The sequence below is a fragment of the Cryptomeria japonica genome, chromosome 4 (genome assembly GCF_030272615.1).
Source record: "Cryptomeria japonica chromosome 4, Sugi_1.0, whole genome shotgun sequence".
NCBI lineage: Eukaryota > Viridiplantae > Streptophyta > Pinopsida > Cupressales > Cupressaceae > Cryptomeria > Cryptomeria japonica.
This window is the reverse complement of record NC_081408.1, coordinates 287,241,581-287,261,121: the sequence shown is the minus strand read 5'-3', so window position 1 is coordinate 287,261,121 and position 19,541 is coordinate 287,241,581.

Here is a 19,541-nt window from a genome sequence, read left to right as displayed (position 1 = left end):
TTTGCTACAAAAAAGTCCCCATTTATTTAAAAATTATCAATCCATAGCCAATAGGAATTGGCACAAATAACAAGGAAACATATCCCAATGGGAATAAAGTTGCCACATCATTTTATAACAACTTTTCATCTAGAACTTTGTTCCCTTTCCTATGCTCTTTTCTAGCATAGTCAATGAATCTAGACGTACTCCCCTCAATCTTTGCAATGGGAATCTCATGAAGATTCTTCATTCACTCTTCCAAGTGGAGGACTTGATCAAAATCATGGAGAAGAGTCATCTCCCATCTAGGCTCTAGCTCTTTTGTTTTCTCAATCAGGAGCATAGTAGCATACAGCGGCCCTCGCTGCTCTTCTGTGACCAGGTTCTCTTTCTTGCAAAAAATGATCTTGATCCTATCTTCCAACTCTTTGACATCCACATCTATCTCAATCTCAATCCTTCTATCAAGGATCCTACAGAATACATCAAACACCTTGTCTTCAATAGGGTGGATGGTGTCTTCAACTCGGCTGCATCTGGTATTGATATCTTCGAAAAGAACTTCTTTCATCTGGAGAAAAGTTGACCACTACAAAAGGCTATGGGCTTCTCCATCCATTATCTTCTCTTGTGTTAGAATCTATCTCGGTATCCTCTTTATCACTTGCAAGAGCAAGATGAGAACATTCCTAATGTGAGCAAATGCATCCACAGTTATCAATAGATTATGAATGATCTCAAGAACCTGGATAGACCGATGGACTGTCTTCATTTTCCTTGTTGCAAATTCAATGGCTTCCTTGTAAGATTCACGAATCCAAGAACTCATGAGTTGGGCTAAGTTCTTCATCTTTTCTACCTCATTTACCAATTCAAGAGGAAGTGCCTGCAAAGGTGATATTGCTAGATCTTGTCGTCTCAATGGCTGACTAAGATGAATAAATTAATTTCTCCAAGCACTAACCTCTCTTTCTAGCTTTTTATTCTTTTCCATTTCTTCCTTGAGTTTTTCATTAGGTGCTCTCACTGAATCAGTTACTTCTTCCAAGGCCTACTCGGAGGTAAGTGGACCAAGATCAAATGTCTCTAGATCATATTACTTTGCTAGAATATCTTCCTCATACTTGTCCACCACTGGTGTAGCTATCTATACCTTTTTGGATCCTTCTTCATCTCTAATTACCTTTGACATCTTTGTGGCCTTCCTCTTTTCGATCTCTTCATGGGAACATGCTATGAGCCTTTCCAAGTTGAACACTTATTCTTCCTCTTCGACCACAACTACCCTTGTCAATCTTTCTTTTAGCCAATCTAGAATAGAAGACTTTCTTTCCCTCACTTGTATTTCCTTAGGCAGAGGTCTATCTTCTCTGAAGGGGGATGTTGCTTCATAATCATTCCTTCCCTCTTGTTGTTCATTAGCTCCAACTTGGAGAGATTGAATTGATGAATGCTGAGGTGTTTGTCGTTTACCTTGTTTATCATTCTGCACCATGGATTCCATAGACTCATCAATCTCATACACTATCTATCTTTGATCTTCTCTTTGACTTGTATCTTTTTCATTCCTAGAAGATGTACTTGGTGGACGATCAAGATTTAGTTTTTGCTTCTTGTTGGAAGGTTATCTCTTCTCAAGTCCTTCCTTTCTCTTTGATCCCTTGGAATGAGAAGCATTCTCACTCACACTTGCTTCTCCTTCCTCTATTCTTGTTTCCAGGGTGAATATCATAGATACATTCCGCTCTTTGAACTTTTGATGTTGTACGTCCACCCATCTACGAGTGCAAGTTAAAACGAGATCCATAAATGCTCTTAATTCTGCAACTTTGGGCTCGTTCCAATCTATATTCACCTCTTTATCCTCCTTCTCATAAGAAGATTGGAGATATCTACCACTGTCCCGAGCTTGATCGGCTACTCTATAAACCTTACATTTCCTGATGAGATCCAAGGGTAATCTAGAATGCATCTTTCTTTTCACCTCCATATCATCCTGAATATTCATCCAAAAATCCTCTTCTTGAAACTCATGCTTTTATTTCTTCCCAACTGTCTCTTCCATGTGACCATGAGGGTCTAATTTCTCCCTTAAGGCAAAAGATTTGAATGAATATAGAGATAACTCCTTTTCTGCATCCTCCGCAGCTTGAGAATTAGGACATACTTCAATTGAATTTCCTAGTAGAATGGGTATGGGGATACCATTTCCATGCTTATGTCTTGATGCTCTATCATAAGCTGCCACCTGTCTAGTCACCTCAAGTAATATTATCCTATCCATAGGATACCTTGCAACATGTAGGGAGGTGAAGGGCATCCATGGACTCTGATATAGGTGAATTTTGGAAACTAAATGAACCATGCACCATGCTTCTTCATGATTTCTTGTGCCTCTAGAGACAATCAGTGATGAATCCCTCCTTGCAATGTCCTAGTGATATACATCGTGAAGGTGTCATTGTTTAGCTTGTAGTCATTCCTTGGTGGATGATGTAGTTTAACATAAGAATCAAAAACTCTTATTTCTCTGGGTCCTCTCCCAACAAATCCTCTGAGTGGTAGCTGTGCATACTCAAAACTTCTGACTAAGGAATATATAACATATGAACTCATGTGAAATGACTTTGTAGGGGCTAGCCTTCTCAACTGCACGTCCAGGTTATTACTAGTGATTCTAGCCTAATTGAGCTTTCCTTTTCCTTGGACAATCACTTGTACGAAGAAGAACATCTATTTGTCGAAGAAGAAGGATTGAGAGGCACTAGTAACCTGATTGAGCATGGTTATCAAGTCCTTGAATTCTTCTTGGAAATCAATTTTGTGTGGCGTATTGGGAATCTTGTTCAAGAGAGGTCTACTCTTGAGTAACCAATTCTTGTTGATGAAGTTTAGATAGGAATCATGATCATCCTCATAGATAGACCTAGCTCCTTCCAAAATTTTGTAGATCATGTATCTCTGTTCTGGGAGATGAAAAAATTTACTTATAGCTTCCTCAAAAAGGTAGGCTACGACAGTTCCATCCTCAACTACGATCGTCTTTGAATGTGAATCATAGTGTCAGGCACATTCAATCATCAACTCATGACATTTGACTACGGGGGGATGCCTGCGGCCTTGATGATGCCACTCTCATTTATCCTGTTGGCAACAGGTGATGGCTTGCCGATGTAGGGCGCTTCCCAAAACTTCTTCACATTGAAGTTTCCTAGATTGGTGTCTCCGATATTGCTCCACTTAGACATGATCCTAGTCTCCAAGTCATCGTTCTTCTGATCTTCTTTGATGAGAGCTTGTCGGGTAGATGATCCACTGGCCTTAAGGGTTGTCAATTGATACCTACAGAAAAGGATTAAGTTAGGTTTGAGCATGATATCTTAAGATAGGAGATTTGAGACCTTTCAAGGAAATGATAGATTATAATTTGAAAATAGTGTGTTAAACCCTTAGAATTATGAATTTTCAAATTGATATTACTTATAAATTAAATCAGATTATAAAAGACTTAACCTCACAAAAGATTGATATAGAAAATCAAATCTAATCTTCTATATGCCTTCAAAGTCTGATCATACATACCTCCTCCTTGATTTTAGCTATCAACCTTGAAAAAAAATGATAAAGGGAAATGGAAATTTGTTGAATAAGAAGTCTTTGATGTGAATTTCAGGCCCTCCCTTTTAATTACTTAACCTTCAATCAGCTTCCAACCAACCTTCAATCAACCTTCAAGCAAGAAGTTCTCCTCCAACCAGCTTTCAAGTATTCTTCAAAAATCTGGAAATTCGCCTAAATCTGCTCAATTTCGCACCTCTAAATATGCTCTTCCAATTCGCATAAGAAAGAATGAATGAATGATTTAGAAAACTCAAAAATATACCTTTCATTTATAGGGTGCTTTGACCATTTGTCTAATAGGCCGACTTGGTTAATGAGTGAATAAAATAAAAATAAAACCTTGCACAAGCTAGCCAACTTGGTAATAAACTATAAAAAAATGCATTAAGCGCCAAAGTGTGGATTTTTTATTTTAAATTAATTTCAAAGCCTAAAGGTCGGTTTTGTCAATTTTAGAAATTGTTTAATCAAGGCTTATTTACTTTATTAATCAAGGATAAGGCTTAGTGAGTGATTTGAAATAGGAAAAATGTCCATTTAAGAGATTTGCATGTGAATTATTTAAAGAGACAAGGTAAATCTAGAAGATGTTTTTCTTAGACACTAGAATGTCCATGGTATGAGAGAGGTTTAGATCACCCCAAGGAGGCTTGTTTGACTATCTCACTTAATTATATTTACTCCATTAATCAACATCTTCATGACCTTGACATCATTTCTTTGCAACTTGCCTTTGTCTTGGTCCAAACAAGGTGAAGAATAGGCATCTCCAAGGATTTCGTTCTGGACCCTTTGGAAGGGTCGGGAGCAATTTTCTTGATTAGGTCCTAGTTGCCTCATTTTTTCACTTCAAAATCCTCTTAAAGGTGAGCATATTCTTTCTTTAGTTTAAGAAATCCTAGGGATCCATATTTTAGTTGCTAACATGGGCAAATTAGGTGATGATGAGAATTTCGCTCTGGACCTTTTGGAAGGGTCAGTAACGAAATTCACTTTTTAGTCCTAATTTTCCATTTCCTTCACTTCAATTCATCTTTCAAGGCTTAAATAGCCTCACTCAAATCTCAACTACACTCTAGAAATCCAAACCTTGACTTGACACAAGGAGGAAATAATGGGTTTGAGGAATTTCGCTCTAAACCCTTTGGAAGGGTCAATAGAGAAATTCACCTTTTGCTTGCTTATCCACACTCAACTCCATTCTCTTCACTTCGACTCACATAGACTCCCTCATTTTGAATCCACTTCTTAACTTGGCAAAATTTTCTTGATCTTCAAAAGGCTTAAAAAGGAAAATTCACTCAAAAACCTAGCCAGGGACAAGACCTATCCAGAATTTCGCTCTAGACCCTTTGGAAGGGCCAGGTGTGAAATTTAAGTCTTAGCTAAACATTTGCATATTTGATCATCAAAAATCATTCAAGAGAAATCTAAAGAGCTTTCTCACCTTGGTCTAGGCCTGACTTCACTCAAATTTTGGAGAAAAAGATGGCTTTTAAGGTTTTCGCTCTAGACCCTTTGGAAGGGTCAAGAGTGAAAATCTTGTTTTAGGCTTCTTCCTCCATCCTTTCAACTTTAATCAGCCTAAAAAGGCAAGAAAACAATTCTCCACATTCATTCAAGTTATAAAAACACAACGTTTGACTTGTCCTGCAAGGAAAGTAAGTGATTGTAGAATTTTTGGTCTGGACCCTTTGGATGGGTCAGTAGTGGAAATCTTGGTTTAGCTCAATTCCTTCAAATTCAATTATTTCTTAGCAACTTAAAGTTATTCCTAAGGACCTCTCCCATTACAATTTACCTTAGTCTGCACTAGGCTTGGCACAAAATTGGGAAAAAAAAGGGTTGTTTTGAGAAAATTCGCTTTGGACCCTTTGGAAGGGTCAGGAGCGAATTTCTCATTCTTGACTTGATTCTTCATCTTTTCAATCTCATTCTTCCTTACAAGATAAAATTTCATTTTTTCTCACCCAAGGAACAAGGTTTTAAGCCCAAGCAAGGTTAAAAAAATAGGTTTGTAAGGAATTTTTCTTTGGACCCTTTGGAAGGGTCAGGAGTGAAATTCACCTTCTAGGCTAAAATACTTCACATTCTCACATACCATCACTTGAATACTATAATGTAGGTCAAAACAAAGAAGGAAATGACGTTTATGGGAAATTTCGCTTTGGACCCTTTGGAAGGGTCAGGAGTGAAATTTCCATTCTTGGACAAAATCCTCACTCTTCAATGCTTTCAAACATCCCCTAAGGCAAGAACACATTAATTCACCTTCCAACATGCCTTAGAGATCAACACAGTTAAAATTAGGAAGAAAATGAGGGTTATGAGGATTTTCTCTCTGGACCCTTTAGAAGGGTTAGGAGCGAAAATCATGTTTCGGGCTTGATTGCTCATCTTTCCTTCTTCAATCTTCTTTGGGGGGAAAACATAGACTACTCTCCTTGCATCTCCATCTTGGTCTTGACTTTGGCTAAAGGGAAAATGAGTCTTTTCGAGAATTTTGCTCTGTTCCCTTTGGAAGGGTTAGGAGCAAAATTCACCTTTTAGAATAAAATCCTTCATCTCCTCCCCTTTTCATCATTTCCTTAAGGCAAAAACATGTCAAACACTTCCATACATGCCTTAGAAACTAGGAATTTGGTCTTGACAAGTGAGAAATTGAGGTTTAAGGGGATTTTCGCTCTAGACCCTTTGGAAGGGTCAGGAGTGAAAACCCTATCCTTGGCTAGTTTCTCACCTAGGTTCATTTCATTTTCCTTTTAAACTTGATCAATTCAACTTCTTTCTATCACAATCAAGACAATCCATCATCCAACTGGGTCTAGGCAAGGTGAAACTAGGGTTTTAAGGCCAAGAGAAGGCTAAATGGAGGATTTCACTCTGGACCCTTTTGAAGGGTCAGGAGAAAAATTCTCTTTCTAGGCTAGCTTTGATCATCTCAAAGTCTAAAACCTATTCTCTAAGGCAAACATGCATCAAAATTTCTCAATTATGCCTCAAAAGTCAATAATCTTGGTCATATCCTAGAGCAAAGTGGAGGAAAATTGGATTTCGCTCTGGACCCTTTGGAAGGGTCAAGAGAAAAAATCCATGCCTTAGGTCGAAATCCTCAACTTTTAATGCTTTTGATCACCTCTTAGGAGATAACATATCAAAAACCTTCACCACATGCCTAAGGAACAAGACTTTTTTTGTAAATAAGGAGAAAAAAGGTGCCTTCTTGGAATTTCGTTTTGGACCGTTTGGAAGGGTCAGGAATGAAATTCGGATTTTAGCTTGATTTCACACTCAATTTCATTCTTTTTCATTCCCAACTTGATCAACTTCATCTCTCCCTAGTACCATCATGTCTACTTGCCATCCACTTGACTCAAAAATCTTCATTTTCCATGTCTTAGGCCAAAATTAAGGGTCAAATGAGGATTTCGCTTTGGACCCTTTGGAAGGGTCAGGAGCGAATTTCCTCTTCCAGGCCAACTTCCATAATTTTTTCGCTTCAAACCTTCTGCCTAAGGCAAAAATGCATTCCAGTCTCTGACACCATGCAATAGAAGTTTCGTACTTGGTCAAGACAAGGAGCAGAGCAGAGGAAATATGAATTTCGCCTTGGACCCTTTGGAAGGGTAAAGAGTGAAATTCATGGTTTTGGTTCATTTTACACATCAAACCTCCTTTCCTTTCCTTGGATATAACTTTCCAAGACTTATTCAATCATCATCAACTGAATTTGCTCATCAATTTCTTAAATCGCCTCCTCAATCTCGCCTTGTCCATTGATTTTGCTTAATAGGCTCTGACCTGGAGGAAAACAAGACTCTGACAAGAAAACCAATATTCCAGACCTACCCAACTTAGAAAGAAACCCTAAGACAATCCCTTGGAGAGAAACCTTAATCTACCCAGCCCAGGCGACCACTCAGTCACTCCAAATCTAGCAAGTAGAGAGAAAACCTAGCTAAGGGAAAGTAAAACCCAAGAAATAGAGGGGGTCCCCATTATAATGCGGTGGTGCAGGAGCGCCCTTCAAAGGGATCCCACCATTTTTTTTTGTCTGTGTTCTTGCTTCTTTATGAAGCTATTGTATATAAAATAAAGAGCCATGTGCTCATTGGTCATAGTTAAGGTCCTAGTTGAGGTCTTAGGGTCATAAGTCAAGATTGAGATTTTATTCAAAATTGAGGGTATGTGTGCCTTTGAGGTGTTTAGGGGTCCTTCATAGCATGGTGGTGTCCTTAGGTTGACCCAATGTGGGTCTAGGAGTCAAGAAAAGCAACATTGAGAAAGTTGCTCAAAAGTTGCAAAAGTTGCAAAAGTTGCAAAAGTTGCATGACAACTTTTAAAAGTCGTCAAGCAACTTTTTCACCTAGTGGCCAAAATTATTAGTTTTCCATGGACAACCCTAATATGGGCACATAGACCAAGGAGAGGGTAGTAAAAGTATTTTCAAACCCTAAGTTAATGGGTTGGATGTCATACATTGTACGGCCCAAGCAAACTGACTAACTGTGACTGCAATTTTGTTGCCAGTCGACACAAATGGAGTAAAGGAAGAGTGTTAAAGGATTGATTTGTGAGAAAAACTATGTGTAGTGTCTTCTATGGTGTAAATAATTTAATTTTGAGCATATAGATTAGGTTTTCATTTGGCAAGTGTGGTGTGTTTGTAAATAGTTTGTAATTTGCATTCTCTCTATCCAGTTTTGGACTGGTTTGAATAAATGGGCTCATAACTCCATTCCCTATTGTGGAATCACCATGAAACCATCGAGAATGAAAGTATAGACCCCGTACTATAGTTCAATGAAAGAAGGGCCCTTGAAAATGCAAGGAGGCCATACAAAGACCCACTCCTAGGCGAGACTAGACAATGCCCGACTAGGAAGGGTCAAGTTGCAGAGGTCTTGGAGAGCAAGGAAGGACAGAGAAGAAGGCACCTTTTGGAGGATTTGTAGAGGGGTGAGTGAAGAATAATTGGTGTGAAGGAGGATCTTACACCAATCCAAACAAGGTGGCAAGAGCATCAAACCTACACCGTGTCCTTGGCAGGCCTAAAAAACCCTCCTAAAAACCCTTAAAAACCTTAAAATCCACTTAGGGTAGTGTACGGACACTTGGAGGCCTAAAACCTAGAAAATCCTTGAGTCCTTGCCAAATGAATAGCAGGTCTTTTAGGAAGTTTCACAAGAAAGCCCATCATTTTTGAGAGGGATCCCTAAAGGACCGGGTAGGAGGCCTAATTGGTCAAAATCCTTGTAGCCCTATTTTGTAGGCAAAAACACAAAACAGTGAAATCGGTAAGGGGTTGAAAGCTTGAAACTTCTTGGGGGCACATGGATGGGTGTAAAACATGGTTTAAGACCTATCCTAACCTTGCTAGAACCTAGGAAGCAGTAGGACAAGCCAAGCCCTTATTAGCCATAGTAAGGGGTTTTGAGTCTCATGAGTAGGTGAGACCTTAGGAGCAGCATTGCAACTCATTGGTGGGTGGATTGGGCAAGGTCAGGGGATTCCTCAAGAAAGGGAAGTCCTAGAGACCCTAGGGTGTGGAGAGAACACCAAGTGATCCAAGGGAAGGATCCAAGAGCATAGACTAGGCTATTCTATCCCAAACCCCATCCCATTAGATTGGTATGAGAGCAAGTTAAAGGTTTGGTGGACCATGTATCTCTCTGTATTCTAGTGAATCAGTAGGGGAAATAACAATGGTCACTAATGCAGAGCTGGCTAGGGAGGTAGAAGAGAAGAAGGAGAAGAATAGACTTCTTGAAGAAGCTATGAGTGAGATAAGGGATAAACTGCTAGAAGTGGTGGATCAGAGGACACAAGGACCTTGGGGAGAAGACACCAAGGATAAAGGAAAGAAAACTATAGACATAGATGACATTATACCTGAACCAGATCCCTTATTTAATGAAGAACCTTTTGTGAAGGCTATTAAGGCTTTGAACACCAAAGCTTTTGAAGGATTGCCACATTTCAGTTGAAGGATGGACATTGACACTATCATGGAATGGATTGAGGGCATGGAAAACCACTTTGAGTGTGAGGGAGTGACAGAGGCTCAAAAGGTTAAGGTTGCCAAATCAAGATTAAGGGGAGCAACTTTGACATGGTGGAAGTACCTGCAAGAAGAGAGAGTTAGCATGGGGAAGCTTCCTATTGCCAATTGGAAGGCCATGGTGAGTAAGATCAAAGAGAACTACTTGCCAGAGGATTATGAAGTCCAACTTCATAAGAAGAGATAGGGTTTGAAGCAAAAAGACCTTGATGTGACCTCCTACACTGAAGAATTTCAAAAACTTTGTCTTAGATCTAAGGTCCAAGAAGATGAATCTATTAAGGTGGCTAGGTATCTAAGCGGCCTAAAGTGGAACATTCAAGAGGAGATAAACCTATGGACTCCTACTACTGTTCAAAAATGTCATCAACTTGCTATCAAGGTGGAAGAGAGGAACAAAAGGAAAAGAGACTTCAATAATAGGGGTAGAGGCAGAGGTAGAGAACAAATGAATCACCGAGGTGGTTACCAAAGCAAGGTAAATGAGCAGAGGAACCAAGGAGAAGCCAAGTTGACTGAACATGGAAGTGAAACCAATCTTAGAGGGGCCATTCTAGAGGAAGAGGTGCACAAGGTGGTCCAAGTAGGGGTAGAGGTGCCGGTAGGGGTAACTCCTACTTTGCAACTATGAAATGTTACAATTGTGGTCAATTGGGGCACCCGACATATAGATGCCCTGACAAGCCTACATCATCAAACAGTTGAAAGAGGGTTACTTATGCACATGAAGACTCTTCAAGAAGCAAGACACCTGAAGTGGACCATATTGAATCAGAGACTAGAGAAAATCTAATGTTCAGTAGGGTCTTGATAAGACAGCCAGTCAAGAATGAACCTAAGCATAGGAGAGCATTGTTTAGGGTGAGATGCAAGATCCTAGGTAAAGTTTGCAAGGTGATAGCTGATTCAGGGTCAACTGATAACATAATATTAGAGGAGGCAACCAAGAAGATAAAACTTACAAGGATACTGCACACTAACCCATATAAGGTGACATGGTTGAATCATGAGCAGAGTGTGCTTGTCAATGAACATACTTGGGTAGAGTTTTCTATTGGAGGATACAAGGATAAGATCCTTTGTGATGTGTTACCTATGGATGTCTGTCACCTATTACTAGGCAGACCCTGGCAATTTGATAGGAAGGTGATCTATGATGAAGAGGAGAACTCCATTTCATTCAAGAAGGACAACAAGACCTTTAAGATTCAGTCTTTGACAGAGAATGAAGAGGGAACTTCAAGAACACCTAGTGTCTTATTGGCTACTGGTAAAGAGTTCTTAAAATTGCTACATGAGGAGGAGATAGTGAAGTGTGCCATCTTTATGAAACCAAAGGAGGAAGAAGACAAGTTGTAGGAAGAAGTACCCAAGGAGGTGAAGCAAATGTTGCAAGAGTATAAGGACATAGTGAGTGATGGAGCACCTGTGATACTCCCACCAAGAAGGTCTATAAGTCATCAAATAGACTTTTTTCCTAGAGCATCCCTACCTAACAAAGCTAACAAAGCTGCATACAAGCTCACACCTGATCAAAACAAGGACGTAGCAAGGCAAGTGTAGGAGTTATTGGAACAAGGACTGATTAAGAAGAGCATCAGCCCATGTGCAGTCCCGGTAGTGCTAGCATCAAAGAAGGGAGGCAAGTGGAGACTTTGCACTGATTCAGGGGCAATCAATAGGAACACCATAAGGTATAGGTTTCCTATTCCTAGAATAGAGGATTTGATGGACTGTCTAGGAGGTGCTATGTATTTTACCAAGTTGGACCTTAAAAGTGGTTATCACCAGATTAGAATCAAGGAGGGAGATGAGTGGAAGACTGATTTCAAGACCACAGAAGGATTGTATGAATGGCTTGTAATGCCATTTGGACTCACCAATGCTCCAAGCACCTTCATGAGGTTGATGAATGAGGTGTTAAAAGACTTCATAGGTAGATTTGTGGTGGTGTACCTAGATGATATTCTCATCTATAGCAGAACCAAAGAGGAGTACCTTGAGCATTTGAGGTTAGTCTTAGAGAGGTTGCATGAGGAGAAGTTATCCATCAACCTAGAGAAGTGTGACTTCTTGAAGCAAGAGCTGGTCTACTTAGGATTTGTGGTGTCTAAAGGATCCTTGAAGATGGATCCAAGCAAAGTGGAGGCAATCTTGAATTGGCCTACACCTAGAACAAGGACTGAAGTTAGGAGTTTCCATGGTTTAGCTCAATTCTATAGGAAGTTTGTGAGGAACTTCAGTGGCATATGTGCACCAGTCCTTGACACCATAAAAGGAGGCCTTACAACTAAGTTTAAATGGACTGAGCAGGCTGACAAAGAATTTCAATTGTTGAAGCAACAAGTAGCCACAAAACCTATCCTTCTCCTACCTACTTTTGACAAGCTATTCACATTGGAGTGTGATGCAAGTGGAATTGCAGTAGGGCATGTGTTGAGTCAAGAGGGAAGACTTGTGGCATTTTTCAGTGAGAAGCTTAATGAAGAAAAGAAGAAGTACTCAGCCTATGACCTAGAGTTGTATGCATTAGTGCAGTCTCTAAAGAAATGGAGGCATTACCTACATCTAAAGGAGTTTGTGGTGCTCACAGACAACCAGACATTGAGTTACATTAACACTCAAGAGAAGCTTAGAATTAGGCATTTGAAATGGATGGAATATCTCCAATCCTTCACCTTCACCATCAAGCATAAGAAGGGGCAACTCAACAAGGTGGCAGATGCATTAAGCAGGAAGTTGTTGACAGTTCAAGAACTATAGTTGCAGAGCATAGGAATAGAAGGTTTCAAGGACCTCTATGAAGGAGATGAAGACTTCTCATTAGCTTACAAGGTTTGCAAGGAGTTTGAGAACCATTTCCATGGTGAGTATGTAGATTACACTCTCCAAAATGGTCTATTGTTCAAGGGTAATCAGTTGTGTGTGCCAAGAGGATCCATGAGGGAAAACCTCATCCAAGAGAAACACAATGGCAGTTTAAGTGGACACTTTGGAGTCGACAAAACCTTGGATTTAGTACAGAGGTACTACTATTGGCCAAAGTTGCCAAGAGATGTGAAGAGGTATGTGGAGCAATGTGGTGTATGCCAAAGAGTAAAAGGAGGATCAAGCAATGCTGGTCTCTATCAACCATTGCCAGTCCCAAATAGACCTTGGGAATGTATAAGCATGGACTTTGTAGTAGGACTTCCCAAGACAAAGACAGGTATGGACAACATCTATGTGGTAGTAGATAGATTTTCCAAGATGAGCCATTTCATTCCATGTAGAACTACACATGATGCTAGCTATGTTGCACATCTCTTCTTTAAAGAGATTGTTAGAATTCATGGACTCACTTTAAGCATTGTTTTAGACAGGGACATCAAGTTCAAGGGCCATTTTTGGCAAACATTATGGAGGAGACTAGGAACTAACTTGTCATTGAGCTCAGCTTACCATCCACAAACTAATGGTCAAACTGAAGTTATCAATAGGGTGTTAGGCAACTTGTTGAGGTGTTTAACTAAGGAATATGGGCAGACATGGGACCTAATCATTCCTCAAGTAGAGTATGCATAAAAGGATAGTGTGAATAGGACCACTGGTAGAAGTCCTTTTGAGGTTGTCTATGGTAGACATCCAAGAGGAGTGTGTGAACTCAAGGAACTTGATTCCATGGAGATGAAGAGTGGGCAAGTAGAGGACTTCACTCAAACCATCAAGGAATTCCAAGAGCAAGTCAAGAAAGCCATCCTTGAATCCACTCAAAAATTGAAAGTAAAAATGGATGAGAAAAGGAGAGAGGTTCAGTTCAAGGTGGGTGACTATGTGATGGTCCATTTGAGCAAAGCTAGGATGAAAAGTGGCAAGCCTACTAAATTGCAGATGAAGAGGATAGGACCTTGTAGAATTTTATCAAAGTATGGGGAGAATGCTTACAAGGTTGACCTACCTTCAGATTTGGCTATATCACTAGTCTTCAATGTTGCTGATCTGATCATGTACAAGGGTGAGATAGAAGGGTAGACTGAGAACCAAGCCAAGGTACTACAAGACTTGGATGTGAATGCCTTACCACAAGTGAAGCAACCTATAATAGAGGAGATTTCGGAGTAAAGAGTAAAGAAGTCTACTAGACACCAGGTCTACATGGAGCACTTTGGTGAAATGGGCAGGCCAACTTGTATCTGAAGCAACTTGGGTGGAGGAGAGCAAGTTCAAGAAGCTAGGCATTGATCCGACTCTTCTCACTCCCCGAATTCCTTAGCTTGTTATAGAGGGGGAGTATGGTGCAAGAGAACCCTTCAAAGGGCTCCCACCATTTGTTTTTGTCTATGTTCTTGCTTCTTTATGAAGCCATTGTATATAAACTAAAGAGCCATGTGCTCATTGGTCATAGTTAAGGTCCTAGTTGAGGCCTTAGGGTCATAAGTCAAGATTGAGATTTTCTTGAAAATTAAGGGTATTTGTGCCTTTGAGGTGTTTATGGGTCCTTCATAGAATGGTGGTGTCCTTAGGTTGGCCCAATGTGGGTCTAGGAGTCAAGAAAAGCAACATTGAGAAAGTTACTCAAAAGTTGCATGACAACTTTTAAAAGTTGTCAAGCAACTTTTTCACCTAGTGGCCAAAATTCTTAGTTTGGCATGGACAACCCTAATATGGGCACATAGACCGAGGAGAGGGTAGTAAAATTATTTGCAAACCCTAAGTTAATGCGTTGGATGTTAGACATTGTACAACCCAAGCAAACTAACTAACTGTGACTGCAATTTTGTTGCCAGTCGGCACAAATGGAGTAAAGGAAGAGTGTTAAAGGATTGATTTGCAAGAAAAAATATGTGTAGTGTCTTCTATGGTGTAAATAATTTCATTTTGAGCATATATATTAGGTTTTCATTTGGCAAGTGTGGTGTGTTTGTAAATAGTTTGTAATTTGCATTCTCTCTGTCCAGTTTTGGACTAGTTTGAATAAATGGGCTCATAACTCCATTCCCCATTGTGGAATCACCATGAAACCATGGGGAATGAGAGTATAGACCCTGTACTATAGTTAAATGCAAGAAGGGCCCTTGAAAATGCAAGGAGGCCATACAAAGACCCACTCCTAGGCGAGACTGGACAGTGCTTGGCTAGGAAGGGTCAAGTTGCAGAGGTCTTGGAGAGCAACAAAGGATAGAGAAGAAGGCACCCTTTGGAGGAGTTGTAGAGGGGTGAGTGAAGAATAATTGGTGTGAAGGAGGAGCTTCCACAATTCCAAACAAGGTGGAAAGATCAGAAAAACTACATTGTGTCCCTGGCAGGCCTAAAAACCCTCCTAAAAACCCTTAAAAACCTTAAAATCCACTTACGGTAGTGTACGGACACTTGGAGGCCTAAAAAATAGAAAATCCTTGAGTCCTTGACAAATGAATAGCAGGTATTATAGGAAGTTTCACAAGAAAGTCCATCATTTGTGAGAGGGAGCCCTAAAGGACCGGGTAGGAGGCCTAATTGGTCAAAATCCTTGTAGCCCTATTTTGTAGGCAAAAACACAAAACAGTGAAATCGGTAAGGGATTGAAAGCATGAAACTTCTTGGGGGCACATGGATGGATGTAAAACATAGTTTAAGACCTGTCCTAACCTTGCTAGGACCTAGGAAGCAGTAGGAAAAGCCAAGCCCTTATTAGCCATAGTAAGGGGTTTTGAGTCTCATGAGTAGGTGAGACCTTAGGAGGAGCATTGCAACTCATTGGTGGGTGGATTGGGCAAGGTCAGGGGATTCCTCAAGCAAGGGAAATCCTAGAGACCCTAGGGTGTGAAGAGAACACCAGGTGATCAAAGGGAAGGATCCAAGAGCATAGACTAGGCTAGTCTATCCCAAACCCCATCCCATCATGGGGCGATGTGTAAAATGGCCACAACATCTGGCGACACCACTAAGAATGTTTGCAAACATTTGAGAATAAATCCATCTTTAAAAAATACTCGGAGAATCTCCCTCAGTAAATCAAGGAGTTAAACAATAGTTACAAGAAGAGATTTTCATATTGAGATAGAGTACTAAGTCCATAGTTATCCATGTGTGTGCAATGAGTTAATTCCCCTCGATGAGACAATCATGATCTCTGGGTTCCCCTGTGATTAGCTATGTAGTTTATCTGAACCTCAAAAGCATCCTAGATAGAGCCTCGCTGGCAGCCATACATCCATAGTCCTGATGAGGTTATCACTGCAAGCTCACGGACATTGCTCCATTGCCAGCCGGGCGTCCATAGCCCTGATGGAGTTATCCATATATTCCCGTAAGCCAATTTTGGTATTTCATTTTATTTCATTTTTTTTCTTGATTTTTCTCTTTCATTTTTTCATTTTTTTTTTTTGATTTTGCTTTTCCATTTCGTGAATTCCTTTGGCTTGTAAGCAATAAGGCTTACTAGGGTTTGAGAGTTGTGGTGGCGTTGAAGCTAGATTTTGGATTTTTCACGAATCATTGCTTAGCCTGAAAAACCATAATGACTTGGAGATTGTTAGTGTGAAAAGGTATAATAAGCCAATCTTACTTCATTGCAAATATAGTTTGACTCAAGATTTCATCAAGAAAAATTTCTTCATGTTCCTAAAAGAATTCATGATTGGGCAAATGAAATGCACAATCCAGCGGGATGTCAGAGTGCTTCATAACAAAATCGCCCCTTTCAAATGGATACCCCTCAAAATAAGCAGACTAACTAAACTAAGATGCAAAAACCACCTAAACCAAGACAAAAACAAGGACTAGAGAAAACCCAAAAACACACCACACTAACCCAAGCAAACCGAACTCAAAAGAACCTAATCTAACTATATACAAAGGTAGACCTCCTGAACTTTAGGACTTGAAATAATGCTTCAGATACCTCCCATTGATAGGAAATGGGACATCTTCCCTAGTTAAGGTCTTCAATTTGAATGCATTCTCCCCTAGAATCTAAGAGATCTGATAAGGGCCCTTGTATAGTCTATCAAATTTATCATGTTCTCCCTTCTTTTCATTGGCTTTATCCCACTATAGGACAAGATCTCAGATCCTGAATGCCTTGATTCTAGCCTATCTATCAAACCATCTTTTGACAATTCCCTGATGTTTTGGAAAATTTTCTAAGGCTTGATCTCTCTTCTCTTCAAGATTCAACAATTGTGTTAGTCAAGCTTGCACAACATTAGTGTCCTACATGTATTCTTGGATAAATCTTAAGGTTGGGATCCTAACTTGCATAGGGAATATTGGGTTTTGACCATAAACTAGGAAGTAAGGCGAAATACCTAACACAGTCTTGGTCCTTATCCGATCTGCCCAAAGGGCAAATATTAGTTGGGTATGTCATTCTCTTAGACTTCTCTCCAGCAATTTCTTGACTATAGTTTGTAGGTTTTTGTTTGTCGACTTGGCTAACCCATTACCCTGAGGGTAACAATTAGATGAAAATTTATGGGTTATACCATACTCAAAATCCCAATTTGAAAATCTCAATGATGTGAAAGTTGAGCCATTATCGCAAACCAATGCATAAGGACAACCAAACCTTGTAATAATGTTTTCTTCAAGGACTTTAATCACAACTTCAGTAGTGCATACCTTAAGAGCTTGGGCCTCCAACCATCTGGTACAATAGCCAGTTGCAGTGATGATATACATGTGTTGTGCCGAGGATGACGGGCTGATGACACCAATAAAATCTATTCCCCATTTTGCAAATGGTCTTGCTTTGATCACTGGATTAAGCGGCATGGCAAGATTCTTTTCTCTGAATGTAGCAACTTTGCAAGTATGACAAGTCTTGACATACTGCCTCCTGATTTGTCTTATTACTATTTCTAAATCTCCATATACCTGCAGTACTTTAGCCCTTTTTATGATAGCTAACAATAATCCATGAATCAAGGATTCATATTCGGCCACATTGTTAGTGCATGGGAATTGTAGCCTATGAGCGGCGAGGTAGGTTTCTCCTAATGGATTGATCAATTCAAAGCTAGCTCCAGATCCTTGTTTGGACTTAGATCCATCAAACCTTAGTGTCCACATTATAATCTTTTGATCTTTTGACTCTTGGACATCTTGGCTTTCCTCTAACGCATTGGATAGAGTTTCATCTTCTGAGGAACTTTCAACTTCAGACTCTCCAATTTCTTCTATAATCAATGTCTGTGGGACCCTCTTGTATACTTGTTCTAATAAAGTCTTGTACATAGCACAAGATAATTCTGAATGAATGACATTATGTATCCTGCACTAGTTGGGGAGGAGCAGATCTCAAACGGATGCTAAGTTTCCAAGTTGCATACTCTGTTGCATATTCTTATGGACAAATTTTCTAAATTATCAAACATTCCATCGTCGTCTTGGTCAGATCCTTGATCACTTTCTATGATAATTTCTGTAGTTTCCATCACCTCCTGTTGACTACCTTTCTCTCACAAATCCCGTATCATCAAGACTTCTTCTACTTTAGGTTTGTATGTCCCCAAACAAGTTTCTAAGAATAGGACCTCATTATCTTCTCCATACTCGATTATCATAAGTCTCAATCTTGAAGTACTGTTAATTTTGATTTGGTTTGGAACTCCTCTCTAGGGTAGCCACATATGTGCAAAGTCCGTTGACACATACACATTCAACTTTGGCGACCAATCTCTACTCAAAAGCATACCATATGTGTTAGGTATATCCATGACTGATATGTCTATGAAATTTTGGACTCTTGGTTTTGCTGCTAACTGCATGTGGATATTATTTAATTCTCCCATGACTTGAACTTCTATCTTGTCTAACTAAGTGACTTTCCTTCTAGTGGGTGCAGGAGTTATACCTAGTTTTTGACAGACGGCCAGGGGCATCACATTACTAGAAGCTCCCGAATCATATAAACAGTTGTGCAATAATTTTCCAAAGATTCTGACTGATAGCAGGAATGGGGTTGACTCATCTTTTCCTTGGAAAATAATTGAGGAGTCCTCATCATGTTCTTGTTTCTTTACTTCATTAATCTTTGGATTTTCACTCTTTTCTAAGGTTTCTTGTTTTGAATTTTTCATTTTCTTTGGAGACTTCCCTTTCTTTATCACATCTTTCTTAGTAGCAACCCATTTTTTGGTAAGGATATAGCTTGAAGTGAGGCTTTCTTTGATGGTGGGTTGGCTTTTCTTAACATCGCCTCTTTTAAGTAACACTTTCCCTTGTAACAGATCCTCCTTTTTGGCTAGAAAGGCTACGGTCTGGACCATACATTCATCTTCCTCCGACTGCTGCTTGTTATGAACTTCATCTTGACTTACATTGACGGTGGCTTGAGTATTGTTGGCTACTTCTTGGGAAGTATTCTGACTATTTGCTATTACAATGCTTGAGTCATTCAGGCTATTGATCACGAAATCTTTAATCCCTGACACTTTTAACAACTCATATAGAGGCAAGCTGATCTTAACCCTTTTGAGTTCTTCCAACACCAACATAGCGAGTATTTTTATTTCATCTCTTGGAGGAGGAGGATCATTCCTTTATCTATAGTCTTGTGCATCTTGCGGATATTTTGGAGTATTACTAGCCTTTGGATCTGGGGGAGTAGAGAAGTTGTTTGGAGGAATGAATGTTGTTAGAGGTTCCTGGTTTCTCTAATTTCTTTGGTGTACCCTCAGACCTACGCCTCCCTAAGACTGGTGGAATACTTCTTTTATCCCTTCAACTAAGACACTATTATTCAAGGGCAGGAAATAATATTCCAAGTCCTCAATAGGTTCATTTGCTGAAGCAGGTGGAAATTGGGAACTAGGAGGTACCATTGCTCCATTAGCTGATTCTGGCAAGAATCTTCCATTTTGAGCCTGACTGTTCTCTCCTTTCAGCAATTGTTTGTAGCTTTCCACAACCATGG